This window comes from Geotrypetes seraphini, chromosome 3 (genome assembly GCF_902459505.1).
Source record: "Geotrypetes seraphini chromosome 3, aGeoSer1.1, whole genome shotgun sequence".
NCBI classification, from domain to species: Eukaryota; Metazoa; Chordata; class Amphibia; order Gymnophiona; family Dermophiidae; genus Geotrypetes; species Geotrypetes seraphini.
The window spans coordinates 187,139,256-187,166,480 of NC_047086.1; positions in this window are offsets into that span (position 1 = coordinate 187,139,256).

Below are 27,225 nucleotides of genomic sequence, written 5' to 3' on the forward strand. Positions count from 1 at the left end.
ATACATCAATTCTTTATGCACTGTGCTTCTATTCCCTGCTCACATATCCTTGCACACTCTTCTCGGGGGGGGGGGGGGGAGGGACAGAGAGAAGAAAGGGCATTATTAAAAATAAAAAAAAGCCTTGACGCAGACAGCCTCACATCCCACCAAAACAGCAATATCAAAGCAGTCTCAGTTCCTTTACCCACCGAGTTATCGCAGGGACTGTTGGCAGTAATGAAAATTCACAGAGGAAGCTGAAGGCAACCATATTTCAAGGCTCTGTTCGGTTGCAAACAATTGCTATTCTTGAGAGTTCTAATTCTCACCTTTCTATCAGTTAATAGCATTTTTATTGGATATAGAATTCATGTGATCTTGTTACTGCTTAACGGGGTGCTGATATACTTAAGTAGCTAAGGATAAATGGCTGCTCCTTGTTCCTTCTTGAGCACAGCCTGAGGCTTCTTTGCTCCTTGCCTTTCCTCTATCTCATCCTCCCTTCTTACCAGAAGCACAAAAGGGATTTAGAAGAATTTGGAATACAGAGTTGTGAGAAAGATACTACACGAAACATAAAAAGGCTTGTGCCCCTTCATGAACTCAGAGGCTGATGCAGAAAGCCACGTAGTAGAGCTGCATGCCGATGGCTGGCAAGGAGCTTCTATTGTAAAATTACCAATACAATTAATCACAGTAATGATGTAAGCTATTGAGCTGAAAATTTAATGCACACAGAACTTTTGCACTTATTGGTGGGAGCCTGCCAGATACATGCACACACAGGTTCTGTGGTAAAGGTGCTTTCAATGTGTGCAGGGCAAAAAGAAGACAAAAGTACCACCACACATCTGTGCATAAATCAGCAAAAAAATGTTTACCCATAAAATGTGTGTAAGGTTGACATTTATATGCAAAACAACACACTAGTAGAAGCAGATCAAATTTTGGTTTCAGCCCAACATCTGGATCCATCCTTGTTTCAGGTTCAGCCCAAAATGATGGTGAATTTTCAGCTGAAACCAAAACTCTCCATAGTCAAAAACAGGCTGCATGACGGCTCCACCCCTCCCCCCCCCCGACAGAAAGCCATTCCTCACACTGAAAGCTGTCACCCAATAGGCCCTCCTTGAGCCTACCTTAGAAGCCCTGATGATACTAGTGCCTCATTGGGGTAGAAGAGGTTCCCACGCACTCCTGCCTATGCTGGCTCTATGAGTCAAAATGATTGCCATGAGAGATTTCAGTAAACTGGCCATGGGCAGGAGCGACTGGGATTGCTTCTACCCATGCTAGTTCCAATCTCAAAATGGCTGTTGCGGTCTCCCATGGCAAAGCCATTTTGACTGCAGAGCTGGCAAGGCCACTAGATCATCAGAGCTTCTAAAGTAGGCCCTTGGAGGGCCTACAGGTGGTGGGAGGGTGGGCTATGTGGTTGGGGGACTGTGGTGGTGACTTTCGGTGGGAGGCAGAGGCTAAGCAGTCCACTTTGTTCAGGAGCTGTGCGGCCCAGTTTCAGTTTCAGCTTTGGATTTGGCCAAGCTTGTGCTGCAAATTTCGACTGCAGATTTAGTTTCGTCCAAAACCGAAAACCTCGGTTTCAGTCGCTCTCTACATTTTGGCTCATGCATAGATGTATGTTGCCACTTTTGTTGTTCCTCAAACCGTCTGTTTTTGGTTGCTCTGTCTTTTAAAGTTGCAGGCACTGATCTGATTACAGAAAAAAAATGAGGCATTTAAATACCAAAAACTAGCATTAAATCCTGTCAACTAACCCTTCTACTATCCCCGTACCTGGGGATAATTTTCTAGTGTTGTGAGCTCATTGAGCTCTCCAATTTACTTCTGTACATTGTGGAGAAATACCTAATGGCCTCATTAACATTCATTTTAATATAGTGGATGCCCATGTCTACAGCATGTGTTAACTGCTGCAAACCCCTTTCTGCAGCTTGTGGCTAGCAAATTGCACACAGAATGGTTGTTAACCTTGTGCTTATAGATTTCTACATCAGTCTGTCAGAGAGCACAGTTTTTTAAGCCCTGCCTTAAAAGGTGCTGGTTTTTCTCACGTCCTCCCCATCCCATTTAGCTGAACATTCCAAGCAAGAGTCATTCTGAGAGGGAATGAAGAGAATTGCATAATTAGTACAATTGCATAGTAATTACAGTGCCAAACATCAAGTCTTTTTCATGCTAACTGCTCTTCTGCTTGGAAGCTGCCTGTTCAGCTAGTCAAGACAAAGTAAAATGGTTGAAAAGGATGGACCTATCCCATCTAATCATTACGTGGGAAAAGGTTCTTATTAGCCGTGTACTTCACAGAATGTTTATAGATCTTTTTTAATTTTATTTTTATAGTCAAACAAAAAATAATATGGAGTACAGAGTTCACAAATTCTTCCATCCTTAAGTCTCATTTATGGATATACAGTCAAATCAAGAAAAATAACCCTCAACCACCTTCCCCCCACAATCCCAAGAAAGTCAAGCCACAAACAATCAACAGCCAGTTACAGAGTGCACATACAGTATTCATAATCTCAAAGAGTTATCCATTCAAAATCCGACTACAAGCAACAGAGATCATAGTGTTCCAGAATGGTTCCCAAGTCGCTTGGAAGCTTGCCCCTTTACTGGTAGAGAAATGTGTAATCTCCTTACACTCTTTGGCAAACACATGCATCATTTGTGACCTCCACAAGGATAGAGTAGGTTGTTCAAACATCTACCCTTGTAAGCAAGATACATTTAAGAAATACCAGCACAGAGCAGTTGAGAAATAGGCTCACTTTCCTTTTTCATGAGTGATATGAGGGTAACAGGCCAAACAATAGAGATGGGGTTGCCTGAATATTTATGGCCCAAATCCCTTTTATAAAGTCAAAAACCAGAGACCAAAAGGATGTAATGTAGGAGCAAGACCAAAACATATGGCCAATGGTGGCATCTGCATGGCCACAATTAGCTGCTGATACAATTTTAGCCAAAAAGGCACATTTTGGGGAAACATGGGGTCACAACAAAATCTTATATTGCATTTCCCAAAAGTACATGTATGATTTCAAAGAATGAATCTTCTTTACAGCTGTCAGAATAATATCATCTAGCAAAGTACAGCCTAAGTCTACTTGCCAGGCAGTTTGTAACTTTATATAGTCATTCATCAGAGTTTCTTCTTTCAAATGTCTGTGATGAAAATGAAGGGGTACTTTCAGCTGGGAGCCCAGAGTATAGGCAGTTGACAGTAGCTCTTGTCTATCCAATGTGAGATCTTGAGAGGGCAACTTTTGAATGTAGTGACACACCTGAAGATAGGCAAAAAGGTCCTTGTGTAAAAGCCCATATTCCTGTTGCAAGGTTGGGAAAGATTTTATCTTGCCCTCATCCATTTCTTCATGACAGCTGTATAGAGTTATCAGTTCCAGGAGGAAAGTCACCATTAAAGTGTATGGGTAGAGAGGGAGACACTGTGGAAGAAATGCCATGAAATCTATAAACCCACTTCCAGACCCTACATAAAGGAGTGTATAACACATACTTGTTGAGTTGGGATAGTTTTGTGGGAGATATTGCATGGAGATAAGCGCTAAAGTGTTTATTGTGAAAAATTGACATTTTGAGAGGAGTGTTTGTGAAGGTCTCAGTGCCTTGAAACAAATCATTTATGTGATGCATGCCACAGCTAATAGATAAGTAGCATAATTTCAAAAGTCCAAGCCCTCCCTTATAGACAGGCTGTGTTGCAACATGGTAGGCTAAGGGTGCTTTGGTACCCTTTCATAAAAATGTTTGTAGTAACTGGATCCATTTGTGCCCATATAATCTCCTCAAGTATAGGGGTAGCACTTGAAAAAGGTATAACCAACGGGGTAGAAGTAACATATTGTACAAGCTAACCCTGTCCATCAAGGACAATAGATAAGACTGCCATAAGCTGAATTTGTTACGGATGAAAGCCAGTAGAGGGTCAATGTTTAGGACGTATAGTCGAGATAGATCAGAAGAGATATGGACTCCCAATTATTTAAGATATGTCATCACTCACTGTAAGGGAAAGTCTTCTAACCACTGAGTCTGAACTTTCATTAGAATTGGCATGGCTACGGATTTGGACAAGTTGAGCTTCATTCCAGAGAAGAAGCCATATTCTTCAATAATATCCAAAGCAACTCGCAGGGAGGACTGAGGCTGAGTCAAAACCAGAAATAAATCATCTGCAGAGGCCAGAGTTTTTATGTCACAAGTGGATAGGCATAGCCCCTGGACCTCCTCAAAATGACATAATGTGCAAAACGATTCCAGAGTAAGTATGAACAACAGTGGATGAGAATACAAGGTCTTAATAGCTGTGAAGAACCAGCCCTGAATACCAATATAGTCTAATGTTTGGAATAAAAACGACCAATTAACATTGTCAAAGGCCAAGCTGACCAACAAAGCTGGGATTTGGGAGTGTTGACAATGTGCCAGTGCCAAAAGCACCTTTCAAACATTATATACAGACTGTCGGAGATGGAGATAAAGTGGAGCCAGGAGTTATCCTGTTACTAGTAATATTCTGTTGGCCAACCAGGTAACTATTTGGATAGTTAGACCAGAAAAACTGTATCTCATTATTTTTCAGCATTCTAGTCTGAATATCACCAAGACTCAATATTGTCCTCATTAGTTTTATATAGTCAAGTCAATATGGAGCCCTTTCCCAATAAAAGGTATTACATTGGCAAAAATTAATCAAATTGTGCATCAAAATCATCAGCTGACTATGAGATGCTTAGCATACCAAGTAAACATTGATAGAGAAAAAGTTAGGAAAATCTTGGTGGGAGGGGGTCATTGGCCACTGGGAGAGTAAAGAGATGTCATGCCTTAATCCTTCCATGATCATCTGGTCAGTTTGGGTAACATTATGACCCTTATTCGTTTTTAAAGCAGGTCTAGCCCCAAACTCTAAATGATGCCCTGGATGTTTTGTTAAATGTTCGATTATCACTGCAAAACATCCAAGTCCTAAGTATGCCCTAAGCCTGCCCAAAGCATGCCTTCAACATGCCCCCTTGGAATTTAGACTAACAGGACACAAACAGCCTAGAAAATCTTCCGTAATATGGGTTTTGAATAGTGATTTGGTCAGAAAAGGCTTTTCCGCCTTATGGAAACTGAGAACCATCAGAAAGTACTTCGATGCAAGCTCTTTTCGACTACTGGTACAGTCATACATCCTAAGCCTACTCGACTACTGCAACATTATCTACCTGGGGTCCTTCAAAAAAACCATTCAAAGACTCCGCATCATCCAAAACTCGGCAATCCGACTGATCTTTGGGCTGAAAAAATGGGAACACATATCCCCCTACTACCAAAAACTCCACTGGCTACCCATGGAAGCAAGTATCCAATTCAAGTTTGCCTGTATCTGTTTCAAATCCATTCTTGGTTTGGCCCCATTATTCCTGGTTCCCCATTTCTCCTTAAACTGCCCTTCCAGACCCACCCGCAGAGCCCACCTCTTCAGCCACCCAACTCTAAAGGCCTGCCGATACAAAAGTCACCTAAACAGAACACTTGCCTTCCAAGCAGGTCATATAAATGACTGGCTGAGCAGAATTATCTCGCACTCCTCATCCTACCTAAACTTCAGGAAATTATTAAAAACTAGCCTATTCAACCATACTACAACCTAGCTCTCCCTCCCTCCCTCCCCTGCTCCCCAAGTTCTCTTTCCCTACCCTTCGCTCTGCCCACCCACTTTTGTCCCTATTTCGCCCGTTACCCCGCACACGCATATTTATTGTATCTGTATTCGCTGACTGTAACATCTCGCTGATTGACCTGCCCTTCTCTGTTGTAAACCGTATTCGCTGATTCTTTGTTGTATTTGTATTCACTGATAGTAACTATTTGCGTATCTGTATCTGTATTCACTGTTTGTAACTATTCGCTGATTGTCCAGCCCTTCTTTATTGTAAACCGCCTCGAACTACTACGGCTTTGGCGGTATATAAGAAATAAAATAATAATAATAATAATTTTAAGCAAGAAAAATGTCCAAATGTTACTTTATGTCATTTTTTGGGACATTTTTCTCTTATGAAAATGAGTCCCATCGTCACTTACTTCCTCCATTCCTCCCAGTTGTTTCCTTTCTTGGCTTTTAATGTCAAAATAAATGTTTACGCCCTTCTCAAAAGCTGGAGCTATTACCCACCCAGCACCCTCCTCCCTGACCCAGATAATAGATGCAGTTTTCATTATCCAGCATGGTTATTTTCAGCACACTTGTTTAATCGTCTGTCTGATTATTTATTAGTTGATGTCACCTTTCCTGCAAACCTATAAATAATGGTGGAATATAGTTCAATACAGCAATAAAAGAAATTCCCCAGTAATACAGTGCCAGCATGCAAAGCATACTGATAGGAAAGAGTACGCAAGCAGCTGTGGTGTAAAGACTGAAACTGGGAAACATCAGAGAGACTTTCTAAACATGAAGTAACTAGAGCAGAAGCCTGATTAATTGGTTTTCGCATGGTCAAGAAGCAGATGAAGCCCGAGATTTCCCCACTTAGGTTTATTCATAATAGATTAACAGTAGGGAGGATCGGTTCTGCTTTTATTTCTTCATATCTGTCATTGAACTGGGCTTTAAATCTCTTCTTTGACATATCTGCTTTAGATCTGCAAAATGTTGACAATTCACTGTCTTGTATCTTAAATCCAAGGGAGGCTGCTTTTGTTTTTGCCTGGCTGCATTTCTTTTCGTGTTATTACTGACCTCCAGTTCCAGCCTTCCTATCCCACACCTGCTCACTAAACTCCCCTCCTCCTCCCCATTTTTGGCAATATTGGCTCTTTTTGGTGAAGGAGTGGGGTCTTACTATAACTTTGCTCCCTAAATTAAAGCTGATCTGGTACTTAATGACATTTTCTAGTACAGTGGTAGCTCGGAATCCGAACGCCCCATAATTCAAACAACTTGGAATGCGAACTATTTTTTTAAATTAAATTTTGCCCCAGAATCTGAATGCTGCTTTGAAATCCAAACGCACGGGGAACTGCAAGCGTTGCTCAGCCCAAAGCTTCCCCTCTAACGCAACTTCCTGTTTCCACCTGGGTGGTTTATGTCAGAGGGAAGCTTTGAGCTGAGCACTGCTTGCAGTTGCCGATCTTGCTGTCTATGCCGTTTGGGGTGCCCGATCTTGCTGTCTATGCCGTTTGGGGTGCCCGATCTTGCTGTCTATGCCGGTGGGGGCCCGATCTTGCTGCCTCTGCCAGAGGGGATCCAATCCTGCTGTCTATGCCAGTGGGAGCCTGATCTTGCTGTCTATTTGAAAATCTGAGTTTGTGGGACTAATGAACAGATTAATCCAGTTTCTATTATCTCAAAGGGAAAAATTGTCTTGGAACTCGAACGTTTTGGAACTCGAATGGGATTCTGGAATGGATTAAGTTTGGATTCCGAGGTACCACGGTATTCACAAGAAACATTTATTTAAGCAAATTTTGAAACATGATTTGTTTTATTAGAACATAAGTTTCAATTTCTTTTTGATATTCCACCTATTATAAATGCCTAAGTAGTCCACAATGCAAATATGAAACATACTCAAAAACAATGGAATGAAATAAAAGTAGAAGCTGACATGAAATGAGAAGCACAATGCAATAACTATGAAGCAGCATTTTCTAGAGAGAACTTCTGGGGGCTACACTGCTCAGTTCTCTGGACGAAGGATGGAGCTTGCTTATATGAAGGCAAGATTGACAAGAAATTACAGGGGTTTCCTTTCATATGAATGCTACATTTCAGCAAAGCTTCTGGTGTCTGATCTGTAAATCATGCTGGGCTTTTATCAAACTTGCCCTGAGCAAGACTGCAAAGGGTTGCTGATTAAATCTTGTGCTATAAATATTCCAGCTATTTTATTGCCTTATACCCTCCCTAGAGGTTGCCAGGTGAAAGAGGGCTCACCTTTTTATTTTTGTTTTCTGGAGACTCGCATAAACACCGTGATATTATCATACTAAGTGACTGTAATTTTAATGATGATATATGTCCTTTGGTATAAAGTTTCATGCAAGACCAAGAAGCCTTAGAATTTGTTGTCTTATTCCAAGGCATCAATTCATCTTTTGTTCTTTTGATGCTTTTTTGTTTTTACCACAACATCTTTATGAGCTTTGGATGGTTGGCAATTTGCAAATTACCTCTGCAATTTGATTGGATCATTTTTTTTTATTGGTCTTTAATTTTGAGTATAAGCAGCCTGTTAGGAAAAGCTTGAGCAGGAGATGCTCTAATGTAAAACCAACTTGTTAGATAAGGAGATTAAATATGAACTAGGATACATTTTAAGTGGAGACTAACCCCCCCTTTTTTCCAAAAAAACGTAGCGTGGTTTTTAGTTCCGGCCGCGGCGGTATCAACTCCGACGCTCATAGGAATTCTATGAATATCAGAGCTGTTACTGCCGTGGCTGGCGCTAAAAATGCTAGCACAGTTTTGAAAAAGGAGGTGGGGTGGGTAAATGTGTAATTGCTGGTATGGATGGTACTTGTAGGAAAGTTGAGTCTGTCTCCTTTGCACTGCAGATAGTTTCATTGACTTTGGAGAAGGGAAGAGCCCCAAGTTGGAGTACGAGTTGTTCATCAGCCCAATAGGTCCCAAGATTCCTCTGGGGCCACAAGGAATGTCAGAGACTGGGTAACAAGATGGAGTGGGAGGATGCTCTGTTGCAGCAACTTTGGTGAGTCAGTTGACATCTTCCTTGATGAGAAATCAGTAAATTGCATCAGAGTTGATTACTATACCACACCCAGAAAGGCATTATTGGGGCTGGCACAGAGCAGTCCCCATGAAAGTGATCAAAGCATTGATGGATAGAAGGTGTTCATGAGCCCAGTGAAGAAGGAGACTTGAGGCACAAGTGAACTGAGCATGCACGAGAAGTCCCAGGGGTGGATGGATGCACACCGCCGATTTCTACATTAAAGAACCAGTACCAGAAGGAGGGACCAACTTGGGAACTAGTTGGTGGGGCTTTGGCATCCCTATCAGCCTTTTAAAGGGGTCCTGCAGTTCCAAAGGGAGAACAAATCCAAAGAGGGGAGCCCAGACACCCAAAGCTGCCCCAACTGGGCTTAAGCAGTCTTTATCATCTCTCCTGCTTCTTGTGGTACAATGGGGGGTGGCAGGGGGACCTAGGGGGGTTTCAGGGGATGATGAGGCCAGTGGCAGAAGGGAGTGGGCATCCCTCCTGCTGGGGGATGTCTCTGGGGGTGGTGGCAGGAGGGAGTGGGCATCCCTCCTGCTGAGGGATGTCTCGGTAGTGGAAGGAAGAATTGGGCACTGCTCATGCTGTGGACATTCGAGGGGGGCTTTAGGGGTTCCAGCCAACTTTGCCGGGGGGGGGGGGCAGGTTCCCTGCCATGGTCACTAAACTGTTTGTGGCAGGAAGATTCCCTTGCCATGCACAGCTTAGCAGCTGCGTATATTTGAAATGTAGACTAGCATTTTGTTGGCCTACATTTCAGGTGCCTATCATGGCCCTAGGGAGATGCCTAGGGCCACATAAGCTCGCCTAAGGTAACTTGCGGGTGAAATCATGCTCATGCCTAGCCTTGGGTGAGCTTAGGCGGACCTACAAATCTTCCTAGGCTCACAAAAACACCTACAATGAAGGCTGCTTGCCTTGGAGTGTTTTTATTTTTAAATGTGTGTCCAGTTGGGCTGGTTGGCGGTACGATGCCTACCGCCGCCTACAATCAGGACACTGTTTATAGAATTTTCTCCAAAAGCTTTGACATTTTTTCTAAAGCTCAAAAAAAGATTTATTTATTTCACATTAAAGGGTAAAGAATTCCAGAACACGGGCGGATCCAAGATGGCGATTTGAGAGCAGGACGCGCTGAGCTGTTTGTCCCAGAATCGCGTTCGTCCGGAATTATTTCTAGCGGTATTTACTTACCGCGATGCCGAAGAGACGGGGCCGGAGTGCCGCTTCTGCCTCGCGGCGACCTGGAGCCCCGGGTCTCGGAAGTATACAGGATCTTCTGTGGCGCATGCAGGAGGTCACAGCGACGTCGGATGGCGGCCTGCTGAGGACACAGCGAGGCGAACCCGTTGTGGATACTCCTGGGCCCGATACTACACTGAGCCCCGACGTTAGGGCACCGCCCCCGCAACCCCAGACAACCAGCTCTCCCAGGGGCGGGGAAACCCCGGATTCAGTGGTTTTCTCCTCTCCAGAGGCAAGGAAGGATTCACTGGAGAGTTTGGAGGTTGGGGCCCACCTTTCCAGGGCCCCCATGGAGATATCTGGGGGAACACCATCTCAACATGAGGGGGAAGGACAGAAGACACCCCCCGAAGGACTTCAGGACGGTGAGCACTTTACATTTACACAAACTCCAATTGTACTGATTAAACCTGCAGAAGTGACTTTAGACTCTATTTGGGACTTAATGGCTAGTTTTGTTAAAAATATTACATTTCAACAAATTGAAGGGAAAATTAAGGAACATGATAAAGAACTGAAGAATTTAAGAGAAGAAACGAATACTTCTAACTCATCCATTCAAAAAATAGAAAAAGAAATTGTAACATCGAAACAAGTGCAAGAGACTTTAGTTAAAGACAATATTAACCTAAGGAAGACGATTGAAATGCTTGAGAACAACTCACGTAGCAATAATTTAAGGTTAATTAACTTTCCAAGACTTGAGTTAGTAACACCTAGAGATATGCTTAAGAGATACTTAATGGAAAACTTGGAGATACCTGAAGAATCATTACCACCATTTTCACGGGTTTATTATTTGCCTGATAAAGAACAAAATCAACAACAAAAAGCAAAATCTTCAGATCAAGAACCCTTAAACATTTCACAGATTTTAGAAACATCTGAGAAGGATTTAGCATCACCAGCCACTATGATTATTACTTTAGCTTTGCCAATTAATAAAACATGGTTGTTAAAACTTTACTTTAAAAATAGACAAAAAAGCTTTTTTGGTTATAAAATACAAATGTTCCTAGACTTGGCACGGGAGACGCAAAGGCGCCGCCGTGAATTTCTTCTTATGAAACCTGGGGTTTTATCTTTGGGGGCAACTTTTTATTTGAGACACCCGTGTAAATGTATTGTGTATTACCGTACTCTTAAATATGTGTTTTTTGAACCATCACAACTGACAAATTTCGTGGCAATGTCTCGTCTGAATGTCAATAATCTTTGAGCCCTATAATTTGGATATTATGACTCATCTCATTGCTATAGCTCTCAGTTCCTTAAATATTATTATTATTTTTCCTTATAATTTCGCCAATTTTCTTAATTCTTGGATCTTAATTTGAGGACTTGAGCATAAATAGTATATTTGTTAACTTAGGATTTATATTTGTATTGTATTTGATATCTATTCTATTCTTGCTTTCTGTACAAGTGTAATACTTGAAATTCAAACTGAAAATAATAAAAATTAAATAAAAAAAAAAAAAAAAGAATTCCAGAACACTGTTCCTGCAATCATAAACATGTTTCTCTAAATCTATCCAGTCTGACTTGTTTAAAGGAAGGTATGTAAAGTACTCCCGTATTCGCAGATCCAAATGCATTAGTTTGTATATATTCAAAGTAGATGTCAAAAAGACTGGAAATTTGCAATTTAAAGCTTTAAACAACAACTTTTGCTAGCTTAAATGAGTTTATAAATTGAATAGGTATTTGACTGTGCGTATTTGTCTTGCCATTGTCTGCCCCGTTCACGGTCTTGCTAAAGGCACCAGCACCCGTCCTTTCTGGCCCCCAGCTCTTTCCCAGCCCCTTCCCTCATACCTTTTTCATTTTCCTTGCGTGAGCAGCATTACAAGCTTGTTGCCTGCATCGGTGTCACATCCAGGCCTCACGCCTAGGAAATGACATCAGAGGGATAGTCAACACGACACAGGCAGCAAGTTTGTGATGTTCTTCATGCCTTGAAAATTAAAAAAGTATGTGGGAAAGCAAGGGGAGCATGCGCACAGCAGGGGGGGGAGTTGGGGTTGGGAAGGAGCTGGGGGACGTAGAACAGGGTGGGGGAAGGGCACTACTGCCCCAGGTGCTACTACCCCTCACTACGCCACTGCCTGTAGATTCCCAGAAGGACTACAATCATATGTTTAGGAGTAGGCAGCACCTGTTATCAGCCTTGGAAAGCTGTGAAATGTGTGTGCCAGAGGTGCAGAATCCCTTCCTACTGCCTTAGAAAGCAACAGCATGCTCATAATTGAAGGAAACTGCGCAGTCTAGTGAAAAGCAGTCAACAATTAAACAATAAATTTAGAGCACGGATGGACTGTAAACTAGCTGACTCCAAAGAGAGCATTTTGTTTCTGGGTGTATATCCATTCCTTTTTAGTCTAGATATTTGTATTGAATTTTAACAGGACATAAAACAGGAATACAAAATAATGAACAAAGAACATGGAGGAGCACAGACGTATCTAAAAATGCACTGAATCTACAAATACACACAATTGAGGTCAATGGATTGCAAAAATCTGATCTCCACAGTTCTTCAAATGTTAGTGCATGAAAACTTCACATCTGTATTCCTTCAGAAATGTGTTTTTGCCAACTTAGGGCTCCTTTTACTAAGCTGCATTAGCGTTTTTAGCGCACGCAGCATTACCCACGCTATGCATTAGCGTCTAGCGCGCACTATTCCGCGCGTTAATGCCCTAGCGCGGCTTAGTAATAGGAGCCCTTAAAGTTCTTCCAGTTCTCCACAGTAAGTTGTAAAGCCAAGGATAACAAAATGTCCATCAGCCTAAAATGGGTGGAAGCAAGAAAATGTTGTTATACTACGGATTTCAATATAACCACTCACAGATGGAAACATAGAAACAAAAAAAAAAATGAAGGCAGATACGGGCATATTCTATAAACATTGGCTTAAGTTAGGTTCCCTACCCATCCTTAATTTTTTAAAAAAAATTTTTTTATTTTTATTACAGATTCACTTTTCCATGATCACAAAAATCACACAAATTAAACAGAAACAGAAGAAAGAAATATAATGTTTTATACGTTGGAAATTAAACTAAGCAAGTATTTCACTTTTGTTGTTATTCAGTCCACTATTTGTAGGGGAGAGAGCTCAAGAGAAAAAAATTGGATTCCTTTATTTTACAACATTATTGATTCCAAACAGATGAACCCCCGAGTCAAGCCTAGCTTACTAACTACGAGTTTGTGTCTTGCTCCTCAACAGTGATCACTTCTTTACCTAAAATAAATCTAGACAACTGAGAAGATTTAAGAAAAAGTATACCTAAAGTTAACAAGACATTTACAAGGAAATCTAAGTACAAAAGGAGCACCCAATTTTAAGACCTGAGGTTGCAGAATTAGGAATTGCTTCCTTTTGAGTTATTCTGGCTACATCTAGCTACATTCTTATCTTTTGATTTAGGAAAAGTTTATTTTTTGGTTTTTTAAATCTTTATTGATTCAAAAAGTGCAAACAGTATACATTCAAAGAATTCAATAAACAGCACTTACATACTTGCAAATTACTGAAACAAATTACCCATCCCTTCCCCTCTTCCCCTCTTCCTGGATATGTGTGGAAACAAGACTTAATCTAATGAATTACAAATCATTCATTTGTTTAACAAAGGACTCCAATGGACTCCAAATTTTTTTAAAATTCTTACTTTTCCTAGATTGTTCCACTAACATTCTTTCATAACGGTAGTATAAGCAAAGTGTTTCCCACCAAAAGGTAAAATTTAAACAATCCCAATTTTTCCAATTTCTAGTGATTAATTTGAATGGCCACCCCAGTCATTATAAGAAGAAATCTATTTTTATTAATTGGACTGTTAGGTTTTAACGATGTCCTGAATAAAATTACATCATATGACAACGGAATATATACACCTAAACAAAATTAATTTTGCCCCAAACTGACTTCCAGAAATTAAGTATCAATGGACAATAAAATACAAGATGGTCCAGTGTCCCTACTTCAAGATGACAGTGCCAGCATCTATTAGATTTTGTGTTATCCAATTTTTGCAATCGAACTGGAGTCCAAAATCTTCTATATAACAGAAAAAACAAAGTTTGTCTCATAGATGCTGAAGCTGTACAACTCATCCTCCGAGTCTCTTAAGCTTGCTTTTGATGTTTTCAAAAGATATTCACATATTAATTTGTACCATTTGGCAGCCTGATGACCCTGGAAATCCATTTGGAAACATATGGCTGGCAGACTGTGCTGACTTACTAAAGTATGCCATTCAGGGAACCCTTTCTGAATGGCTTGTTTTAATTGCATCCATTTATAACCTTGAGTTTTTGAAATATTAAATGATTGCTGAATTTGAAATAAAGAGACCAAATTAGCATCCCGTAATCACATCATTTAAGGTTCAAATGCCTGCCTTTAGCCAATGTTTCCATAGGATCTTAGAATTGCCTATTATTTTTTTTTTAATTCTTTATTCATTTTCAAATTTACAATAAGTGTAACAATATATCCAAACAAATTAACAATAAATATAACACTTAATAATCATCAATGGTACAAATAATATGCTTTTATCTCCCACCCTTCCCACCCTTTCTTATCATATAATCAATACCTTAAACAATATGTAACAATAAATTTACTCTCCCCTCCCCTCTCACAATCAAACTTGTAAATTTAAGGGGAAAAAAAAAATAAAATGTCATCTAATTGGTACAATACTTTGTAAATGGCTCCAACACATCCTGAAATTTCCTGAAAAAACCGTGCTGTATTGCAATAAATCTTTCCATTTTATAAACATGACATAATGAATTCCACCAGAAATTATAATTTAATCTACTCCAATTTTTCCAATTATACGTAATTTGTTGAATGGCAACCCCAGTCATTATAAGTAATAATTTGTTATTATTTGTAGAAATCTGACTTTTTGCTCTCATTGCCATACCAAATAGCACAGTATCATATGATAATGCCACTGGGTTTTCTAATAAACAATTAATTTGGTCCCAAATTGATTTCCAGAAATTCACAATAAATGGACAATAGAATAATAAATGATCTAAAGTCCCTGCTTCGAGATGACAGTGCCAACGTTTATTAGACTTAGAGCTATCCAGTTTTTGTAACTGGATTGCCTATCATGATCTTGGGATTCAAGTTTATCTTTATATTTGAAAAACATCTTCGATAACCAGTCCCTTTCCGAATCTAATTGTACAAAAAGTGTAGCTAAAGACACCTGTTCAGAATCTGACTTTTCTAAAATATTTTTCAAGTCCAAAATATCAAATGCTAGATCTTGTTGTTCTTCATCAAGTTTTTGCTTTCCAGAAGGTAAATAATAAATTTTTGAAATGGGTGGAAAAGATGCTTGTGGTGCCTTCAATACCTTTACCAGATATCTTTTAAACATTTCAAAATGCTGAAACTGTGGTTAGTTTGGGAAAGTTAATTAACCTCAAGTTCTGTCGCGTTGTGATATTCTCAAGCATTTCAAGCTTAAAGTTAATATTTCCATTTTCTTTTATAAGGAGCTGGTTTTTTTTGTTCCCAATACTTCCATCTCTTTCTCATGCTCTATTATTTCCTTTTCAAGTTTTCCAACTTTTTGTTGCATTATAGATGATTCTAAAAGAACTCTTGAACACTGAATTGTTAAATTCTGAATCTGGTTTCCCGATGAAGACTGCATTTCCGAAATTGTTTCCCAAATTGAATTAAAATCAATTACTGGTGGCTTTTTTAAAGGAGAAAGTACAAATTCAGGAAACTTTTTTCACTTTCACGGTACCTTGAAGTACCAGGAAATTCGAGTGACTCCTGTGCTCTCCGAGTCTGCTCCAAGATCTCACGCTGCAGCGGTTGTAGTGCAGATTCAGCTAATACCCTCTGAACTGCGAGATCTTCATTCTCATCGCAGCTCTCGGATATCTCTGACTCACTCGCTGTGCTAAAAGACAATGACTGTGAGAGTGGTTGCGCCGGTGATTTCCTCTCCTCAGGTGAAAGGCTGGCTGCCTTGAGAGAGGTCCGAGAGTCCTCCATCAGACTCTCCGCTCTAGTCGAGGACTTCTCACCCGGAACACCTCTAGGCTGACGCTCCATAAAAACATCCATCGGCCCTGACATCTGTACTTCCAACCTTGGTTCTGGAGGGAACACCTGGGTCGTTGATTTACGCTTCACCATCAAGGTAACAGGCAGAAGGGACAGTGGCATTCTGCCGAGCTCACTCAGTGCACCATCTTAGTTAGACTCCTCCCTTTAAAAAATAGTTTTGAGTCCCTACCAGCACTTAATTTAATTGGCAAAGCTTCTATAAAAATGGTGCCTTCATCACGACTACGGAGACGCCTTAGAAAGCCTAAGGTCAAAGTAGGCATGGCTAACGCCGGAAATGACCTTAGGAGTTCTTAAGCACCTCCGTAAACATGATTCATAACAAACATAGGCACTAGAATTGTAGGCCTTCAAAACCCTGGCCTACATTTCCAGCACCTATGTTTGAGGTAGCTGCGATTCTACAAAAAGCGCTGTTGTGTGGTTGACATGCAATCGGTGACTGTTTTTTAGGCAGCCGCCAGTATCGGCCATTTGTAGAATCTGGCAATAAAGACCATATGGCATATCTAGTATGATTATCCATGCCATCTAATATCCCCTCCTCTTCCTTAGAGATCCAACAAAAACTTAGTGGATATTGGATAATCAGTACAAAAAAGAGATGCAATTGTCTGCCAAATTTGACTTCAATAGGGGGTAAGCAGGGAGCAATCAAGCAACATATGCTTTAACATACCAACTTCTGCTGAACAGGACCAGCCAGAATTAGATTGTGAAAGGATGTAATCTGCAAATGGACAGGTGTCCAATGCAGCCTATGAGCAGTAAAATAGTGATTTGAGTGCAGTGGAGGATCAACACATGCCAAAACCCCTTCCTCAATCCTTCATCTGGAGTGGTTCCTAGATTGGCAGACCACATTTTGGCTAAATTAGAAAGGAGTTTTGAGTTCAAGCTATGCCATTACTTATGAAAATGTGAAGCCTCGTCTGAGATTATTCATAAAATTTTACGATACAGTCATATATGGACTAATTTCCACAACTGTGATTAGTTTGACTAATAACTTTTTAGATCAAAGTCTCTTTATGCTTACAGAGATTAGAATTGGGCTTTCCATCTTTTAAAATTATATTTTGTAAAATAATTTTAGAAGGTTCCTTTTTATACAAGATGATCTCAGTATGGAATAGTTTACCTTTGGAAATAAGATGTCAACATTGCTATCTTTTATTTTGTAAATGTTTTAAATCATATTTATTTTTAATAAATGTCTGATTAATCATGGAGGTCGTGGAGGGGGTCCCCCACCTTCGGTGGCTGCGTCTTCTTCCACTGGCCCTTCCTGATGGGTAGCGGGCTGTGACTACCAGCTTTGGACTTGATTCATATGTTTGTTTTGGACCCTTCTTTCCTTATTAGGGGCTTGTTGGACCTGACATCCATATATGGGTAGTCTTTGGACCTTGCTTAGAGTGCTGGGGGGGGGGGGTTCTCCCTGAATTATAGCTGGGAGTGGGATGGAGGGCGTGCTGTGTCTGACTTTGGGGAAGGACTGGGGGTTGGGAGATGGAGGGTTTGGAGGAGATGGTTCTCTGGTTGGGGGATGTGGATTTTGGGATGTGGTGTATGTTGTTGGGGATGGTTGGTGTGTGGAAGTGGCGGTTTGTGTCACGGGCATTGGAGACTGTTTATTTCCTTGTATGTTAGTGAGAGGTTTGGAGGTTCTCACTGTGGGGGTGGGGTGGGAGAGGGTGGGGGGAGAGGGGGCAGATCCTTTTTGAGGTGGTCTTTTGATACTGTTTATTATTTGGTCTATGGTGGGGTTCAACTTGGTGTCCTATAACATCAGGGGTCTTAATTCACCTTATAAGCACAGGGCCTTTTATAGGGAGTTACTTAGATTGCGGGCTGTGGTCTGTTTTGTCCAGGAAACCCATTTGTTAGGTGCCCATGAACATCTTGTTAAAGTTTCTAGGTTCCCGCAGGCCTTTGGGCTTCCCGGGTGGGTACAACCAAGAAGGGAGGGGTGGGTATCCTAATTGGTAAGGGGGTCAATTGCAAGGTCAGAAGGGTGGTCCGGGACCCGCAGGGCAGGTATATCATGCTTGAAGCCTTGATAGAGGGTGTTTGTACACTTTAGTTAATGTCTATGCCCCCAATGAGAGTCAGGGTGTCTTCTTTCGGGAGTTGGTGTCTAAGGTCCTCCATTTTAAAGGGGGCTCCTTGATCTTAGGTGGGGATTTCAATCTCACCGTTACCCCTCATCTGGACAATTCGGGGAGTGCTGGTTGTTATGGACGGCGGGATCGTAAGTTGTTGAGGGAGGAACTCCTGGCCTTAAATGTTGTTGATGGGTGGCGCTGGTTACATCCGTTGACTAGAGACTCGCCAGGGGTGCCCTCTTTCCCCGCTCCTGTTTGCCTTGACGATGGAACCTTTAGCTCAACGGATCCGGGCTAATAGAGATATTAGGGGGATCTCGTTACCGGGGGGACTATAAGCTGTCCCTCTTTGCTGACGATCTCCTCTTTACAGTTGAGGATCCTGAACTCTCCCTGCAGACCATTTTGCGGGAGTTGGCCACTTTTGGGGTGGTGTCGGGATTTCGTATCAATGTGGGGAAATCTGAGCTGCTTAATGTTAATTTGTCTCCTGATCGGGTGGACTTTCTGCGGCAGCGTTTTCCGTTTCGGTGGGTTAAACATTCCCTGCGCTATCTTGGGGTTTATTTTGGCCCGCCGGCTACTCATCTCTATGATTTTAATTATCCCCCGCTCTTTCATCGTATTTGGCTGGATTTGGAGGGCTGGCAGGATCAGTATTTCTCCTGGTTGGGCAGGGAGGAGATAGTGAAAATGATGATCTTACCTCGTCTTTTATTTTTGTTCTAGGTCTTACCCCTTTGGGTGAGTAGAATGATGTTGGAGGGGGTACAACGGCATATTTTCCATTTTATCTGGGCGGGACGCCGGCCGAGGGTGAGTAGGAAAGTTCTCTATTTAGGGCGGAACGCAGGAGGTCTGGCAGTTCCTAATGTGTTAAAGTACTACCAGGCTGCACAGTTGCATGCCCTTTTGGAGTGGCAGACGCAGGATCCGAAACCGTGGGTTGTGATTGAACAGGACTTGACGGCCAGAGTCCCTTTGTTACACCGTCTCTGGCTGCCTGAGAGAGTGCGGACCGGGGGAGATCCGTCCTCGGTGGTCACCCCTTTGCGGATCTGGACTACGGTCCGGAGGGGCTTGCTGTTGGGTAGGCGTTATTCTTGGTACACCCCGTGACAGCATAATCCTGAATTTGAGCCTGGGAGCAGAGCAGGGGGGTTTGGGGGTTGGAAGCGCCGGGGCCTGGTATGTGTGGGCCAATGTGGGATCCGGTTTTGAGACGTATACGTCCCTTTGAGGAACTCCAGCATCGGTATGATTTACCTCCTCGAGATATCTTCTGTTATTTGCAGGCGCTCCATTATCTCCAGACGTCGGGAGTTGTGGGTGATCTCCGGGGTGGACGGACGTCTTTTGAATTATTACTGGGCCCGGTCCTCCAGAAGGGTACTTTGTCGGCTTTGTATCGCTGCCTTAATGTTCGGGGGGATACGCCCTTGCCTTATATGACAGCTTGGGAGAGGGATTGGGGGTCTGTTATCCCTTTGGATACTTGGGAGGATATATGGAGAGAGGTGTCTTCTGTGGGTATTGCAGCTTATTTGGTTGAAAACGGATATAAGGTTCTTTTTAGGTGGTACTATACCCCTCAGACTTTGGCTAGGTGGCGAGGGGATGTGAGGGGTCTCTGTTGGTGAGGATGTGGGGAGGTGGGAAATTATCTTCACATGTGGTGGGAATGTAGGGGGGTGAGGGATTTTTGTGCTGAGGTTTTCCATCATGTTTCTCAGATCCTTGGCAGGCCGATCCAGGTGGACTAGAGACATGCTCTCTTATTTTGGCACCAATTGGATCTGGATTGGGGAGCTGCCCTGTTTTGCAAGCTGGCTTTTACTGCAGCCAGACTGGTCTTAGCCTCCTCTTGGAATCAAGTACAGCCCCTCACCTGGCACTTGGTGGAGAGGCGCTTGCTGAAATGGCAGCTTCTTTACCAACTTACAGCTTTGCAACATGGTAAACGACATGGATATGCATCTATTTGGCATCGCTTTAGGGCGTCTGCTTTGTAGGGCTCCCTGGTGGGGTCTAAGCTGGGTGCTTGGTCCGAGCTCAGGTGGGTTATGGACCTCATTGATGCTGGTTTTCAGGGTGTATCTCTGCTAATTTCTTTCCTCTTTTGAGCTTGCTGACCTTTTCTTTTAGTCTGAGGTATGGGCTATGGGGTCTGTCGATAGGGGAGGGGGAGGGGGAGGTTGTTTCAGCTGATGTGGGGAATGGTTGTTCTTGCACTGTAGGGTTTTAGGGTTGTCTCAATGTGTTCTACTGGTGGTATTTTTGGTATTTTGTATATGTTATTGCTGGCATTTGTTGTTTGCCTCTTTCTTTACTAACTCTAATAAAGCTTTTATTAAAAAAAAAAAAAATCTGATTAATTATCAGTACTATAATGGTTTGTAATGTTTGCTGTTTTACTTTTGTTATTTTATGTATTTTTTCTTTTTTATGCTAATTTGTAATCCACTTTTGACCTTTTTAGGGAGTCAGGGGGTATAAAAGTCAAATTAAATTTGATTGGATTAGAATAAATCAGAACATCCCACACTGAAAAATAAGCCGGACTCTTCCTCTAGAGCAGGGTTGGCCAACATCGATCCTCGAGGGTCACCTTCCAGTCAGGTTTTCAGGATTTCCCTAATGAATTTGCATTAGATCTCTTTGCATGCACTGCTTCCACTGTATGCAAATAGATTTCATGTATATTCATGTGGGAGATCCTGAAAACCTGACCTGGCGAGGGCCGAGGTTGGACGCCCGTGCTCTAGAATGTCTAGGATTTTTTTAATACGACCAGCTGAAGATAATAAAAAATGAAAATAAATGTGAGGAAGATAGTTGAAATTTGACACAAATTTCAGCAAAAGTTAGAAATCTGTCAACCTCCACTATATCTCCCTCGGTTAGTAACCCCAGCAGATAGGTGCCTAACCAATTTGAAATATCACACTAAGCCACAATGATTGCATATGAAAATTGCCCTTTTGCTCTGGATGGTGAGTGTCCAAATTCCACAAAGCTTGATGTGTTGCAGGTATGCATGGATTTTCTTTTGGCTATTAAGGTAAGAAAAATCCCAGGCTTAAGCTGTAGGTTGAGCATGGACCATGAGACACCAGCGCACTCATAAAGCTGCAGCTGCCAATTAAGCTGCTAGCTTCACTCAAGGTGTGAAAAATAACAAAAACATGGAAATGACGCATAACGCAAGGTTCACCAAAATATTTAATTTTATTGTTTTTATTTTTCTATCATGGACATCAAAAGGCTAGTTGCGTTAGCGTGAGGTCGTTATAGTTGCCAAAATGCTGGCCTTCTGATAACGAACTCAACTCGATACTTCGAAGCTCCCCATTATATACCTTTAGTTCAGTATGACATCATTGGCTGTAGGCCAATCAAAAACAGAGGTGGTGTTTAAAGTTAGACAAAGAAAAATCCTCTACATGTTTAAAAGTTTCAATAATTACATTTGTTTTGTTTACATTCATTTCTGAATATACATGAACATTTTATAACATATCCAATATTCAAGAGAATCTGCATTTGTTAAAAAAGGTGCTGAAATATTCTCAGCCTTAGAGAAAAAAGGAGAAGGCAATCAAGGAGGAGGGGCTGTTTTCCCCTCTCCCTGAAACCTAACAGCTTCATGTTACACCTAAAAACAGTGCTGAAAACTGGTCAGCCTTAGAGGAAAAGGAGGGGCTGTTTCCCCCCTTTCCCTGCTAGAGACTGCTACAGAATCAGATCTCTAATTCTAACTTAACCATTTCATTTTAAATACAAATTATTTTACAAATCCATTCATACCACACATTCAGGGGCCCCATATCCATATATTCAGACCATATATTTTCATTCATTCTTAATGCATGTTATATCTCAGTTTAGAATATGAAATCTGATATACTTTTCCTAACCAGCCTGAGGCACATCTGGTATCAATTAGAACCACGATGCTAGAAGTGGGAAACCTGAACAAAGAAAAGCAGAGAGAACAAAGAAGACAGAAAGACAGAACCCAAAATGGAGTTCTTAATACAAGATGGAGTTCTTAATCCCTTTAGAAGTATGTTACCCATTACCTGATTTCCTCTATGATTCTTGCCCACCTAACACCTTACACAAATAGTGAATTCCCCTTTTCCTATGCTTTATATCGATTTCCTGGTCTTTTGTTTATCATCCTGACTTTTTCAAAGTTTTAAATGTGTTTGCATGTATATAAGACCCTCTGATCAGGACTAGGAAGGTCTCTGTCACGCCCTGCTAACGCTTCTGTGTAGTTTGCGTCAACTCAGGCCTCTTCAAGGTGCAGGAGAGACAAAATTCCTTTTCCAGATCTACCAAGCAGGGTTGCACTTGGAGTTGGGGGACACCAGCCAACAACAGCCCTGTCACAGTAAGAAAGAAAAGCTTGGTGGTAAGCCCAGAAGTGAACAGAGTGAGCACTCTCCATGATTTTAGGAACTTTAAACATAGACTAGAGGAGTAGCCTAGTTTAGTACATCAGATTAAGAACCAGGGGAACCTGCTGCTCCTTGTGATCTTGGGCAAATCATTTAGGGCTCCTTTTACTAAGCTGCGTTAGGGCATTAACGCGCAGAATAGCATGAGCTAGACCTTAACGCCAGCATTAAGCTGGCATTAGTTCTAGCCGCGTAGCACGTGGTAATATCCTGGGTGCACTAAAAACGCTAGCGCACCTTAGTAAAAGGAGCCTCAGATATAAAACCAAAGCATGGTTTTTAGCACCGGCCACAGTGGTAACAGCTCCGATGCGCATAGAATTCCTATGACCAGCGCTAAAAACAACACTACGGTTTTGTAAAAAGGGGTGGGTGGGGTTAGACTGTGAACCCTGTTTGGATAGAAAAATATCTACTGTGCCTGAATGCATACTGCTTGCGCTATCCCCAAATATTGTCTTGCGCTGAGTTGTCTTGCACTCAGTTGTCCCGCTCGTGCACATTACGGAAAATAATTTGCGCTCAATTGTCTTGTGCTCAAATGTCTTACGCTAGGTTGTCTTCGTGCTCACTTGTCTTCACGCTCAATTGTCTTGCGCTCAATTGTCTTGCGCTCAGTTGTCTCGTGCTCAGTTGTCCGCGCCACTTTATCTGCGCGCGATTGTCTTGTGCGCAATTGTCTATGAACCATATTTTGTATGAAAGTTTTGGAGGAAAGGTAAGGGCAGCACTGTGAAAAGATAATGCAGACTATTCAAAAGGTTGCTGCTAGGCTTATTTTCTCAGCAACAAGATATGATAAGGTGACACCTTTATATCTTAGATTATATTGGCTTTCTGTTGAAGCAAGAAATGTTTTCAACTTGTGCACATTAGTTCTCCTGATCTTCCGAGGAGAAATTCCAGATTATATGAATAATTTAGTTGAATTACCATCTGATAAGAAGTATAGTTTGACTGGTAATCATTTGAGGTTGAGATTCTGAGTCCTGGAGGTATTAAATATAAAACAATACATTCTATAACTTTTGCATATTTGGTAGCAAAATGGTGGAATTCTCTTCCAATTCAGCTAAGACCTATCCCCTCTTATAAGAGTTTTCGTAAAGGTCTTAAAACATATTTGTTTGAATGATATCTTATTCATTTTAATTGATGGTAAGATTTTATTATGTTTTTTGATTTTAGAATGTAATGCTGTAATTCCTGGGTATTGCCAGTTCTCTTTATTGGAAATTGAATTAAACTCCTATTGGGGTATATCAACAATTCATTAATATCGTACTAGATTCTAATCAGCCCCACTATGAAAGGCAGAGAGGAGACCAACCCTCCAGAAAGTTTTGAAACTTTGCTAATTTAGTTTCCTTATTTAAATGTAAAATTTCCTCCAAAATGGAGTGATTCAGATTTATAAATACTTCATAGAGGATGCTTCCCAGTAAACAGGAAGCTCCCCTAGATATGAATGAATATGCACATTAACTGGAAGAGCTTGATTTTTCTGAGTTAACTTTATATCTCACTAGGAATGTACATTTATCCTTGAGCACCAAAAGGACTGTCAAGGAAGTAGCAGAAGCAGATAAATACAGTAAAAGAGTCACGTGCATATGTTGATAATTTAAATGATTGTTAAAGCACTGCACCCCAATTATATCCTCTGCCTGACAGCACAAAAAAGAGTTTCCAATGCTAAATTGAATAGAAAAGAAGAGACTGGGCATCCTTGGCAAGTACCTGTACTAGGAGTAAAATATCAAAAACACAACCATTAGCTTATATGTGGGCATGTGGTGGTGAGTAGGACAGATATATTCTAAAGGGAATCCAGAGAGTATGAAACAAATATATCCATTCAACTCTGTAGAAAGCCTTCTCTGTGTCTAATGACATTGGGTAAGAAAATAGCTTTGCATGTTGAATAATCTGGCAAAATAATCTCATATTGTCTGGCAAAATAATTCATATTGGTCTTTATGAAATCCCACCAGATTCCATGCAATTAAATGACCCCTCCCTTCAATTATGTACACTGTCCTGATGGTCCCACATGTTAAATTGCAATGAAGAATGACAGGATGAAAGACCTCCTAGAACAGGGATGGGCCCTTGAATCAGAACCAGCCCATAAACATATCTTAGATCTCAACAGGGTCTGTTCAACTGTCTGGAGGGTTAAGTGACTTGCCCAAGATCACAAAGAACTGCAGTAGGATTTCAACTGGGCTCTCCAGTTCTCAGCTCACTACTCTAACCATTAGACTACTCCATAAGTCTACCAACCTGATATGAGCTATAATAGGGAGGACTATAGCTCTTTCCATATATTTAAGAACATAAGAATAGCCATACTGGGTCAGACCAATAGTCCCTCACGCCCAGTAGCTCATTCTCATAGTGGCTAATCCAGGTCCCTAGTACCTGGCCAAAACCCAAGGAGTAGCAACATTCCATACAGAATCCCAAAGAATAACAAGATTCTAGAATCTCAAAGAGTGACAACATTCCATGCTACCTATCCAGGGCAAGAAGTGGATTCCTCCATGTCTTTCTCAATATGGACTTTTCCTTCAGGAAATTGTCCAAACCTTTCTTAAAACCAGCCAAGTTTCTGTTAAAGCCAAAATATCTTAGTGGCTCTGATAATAGTGAATTGTAGATATCTCAAACCTTATTTCTGTCTGATTGTAACCTTAAAGAATGCAAAGTGTAATTGTTCTACAACATAAATTAATCCATTCTTATCATTTTATTGTTTATGGGGAACAGGAAGTAAAATCTGAATAACCTCTATAGGTAATTAAATCACCATTGCAAGTTATCATACCAGGTTATCCTACTACTAGTCCTGGCATGGTAAAGTGTCCTTTGCAGATTTGTGTTACATGAGAATGCCTAGCAGTGGATGGAGCTTGCGTTGCCATTACTGAGGTGACACCAGAATCTGAATACAGCTTTTTAACCTAAAGGTATAAAGTGAATCATTCTAGTTCTGCTGTGCAGCCATTGCACCTTTTATAACCTAATACCATAGTAGATGACAGCAGATAACGACCTGAATGGTCCATCCAGTCTTCCCAACATTCAAACTCATTATCAATTAATGGTCAAAACAACAATGAATGTGATATGAAATACTTGATCTTGGTCTTTCTTTGCCATTTCTGGGACATAGTTTGTAGAAGTCCGCCCAGCTCTGTGCTTACCATTCCAACTACTGGAGTTGCCATCAAAGGGGAGTGTGCAGCACAGGGGTTAGAGCTTTAGCCTCAGCACCCCAAGGCTGTGGGTTCAAACCCCTCGCTGCTCCTTGTGACTCTGGGCAAGTCACTTAATCCCCTTATTGCCCCAGGTACACTAGGTAGAGTTTGAGCCCACCGGGACAGATAGGGAAATATGATAAAGTACCTGAATGTAAACCATTTAGGATATATGTGGTATATAAATAAATAAAGCCCACTCCAGCCCATCTCAATCTGTCTTGTCATATACGTTGCACAAACTGTGCAAGTTTCAAGTTTCATTAAAATTTGATAAAACGCTAATCATACATTCTAAGCATTTGACAATTAAAAAATTAAAAGCGGGAGCAATTAACAAATTTATTAGTGACACAACATTACTTACTTGAAAACAACAGGAAGGTAGGGAGAAATACAATTTTAAAAGAAAAGAGAACAATTAAGGTTAAAAACAAGAGGGAAATGGGAGGAATCATATCAGTGTTGAATATGATTAAAATGGAATTTGGCAAGGAAGGACCCAGAGATCATTTAGCAATCACACTTAATGAATGTTAGGGTCCACCTTGGGGATTAGCACCCAAGAAAAGATTAAATCTTCTGCCCAATGAGTGGTAGTGGCCAAAAAGCAAACTGGATGCTAGGAATTATTAAAAAAGGCATGGTTAACAAGACTAAGAATATTATAATGCCTCTCTATCACTCCATGGTGCGACTTCATCTGGAGTATTGCGTTCACTTCTGGTCTCCTTATCTCAAGAAAGATATAGTGGTGATTTCAATCCATCAAAAATTAGGGGACACTCGATGAAATTCAGGGAAATACTTTTTAAAACCAATAGGAGGAAATTTTTTTCACTCAGAGAATAGTTAAGCTCTGGAACACATTGCCAGAGGATGTGGTAAGAGTGGATAGTGTAGCTGATTTTAAGAAAGGTTTGGACAAGTTCCTGGAGGAAAAGACCATAGACTGTTATTGAGAAAGACATGGGAGAAGCCACTGCTTGCCCTGTATCGGTAGCATGGAATATTGCTACTCCTTGGGTTTTGGCCAGGTACTAGTGACCTGGATTAGCCACCATGAGAACGGGCTACTGGGCTTGATGGACCATTGGTCTGACCCAGTTAGGCTATTCTTATGTTCTTATGTTCAATCATAAGCATCTTTAAATAGGAAGCTTTTAAGGTTGCCCCTAAATTTTTCTAAAACCTTCAATGTGATGGTAACGAATTCCATATTGTAAGGGCTATAGTTGCGAATGAAGTAGCCCTAAGTGT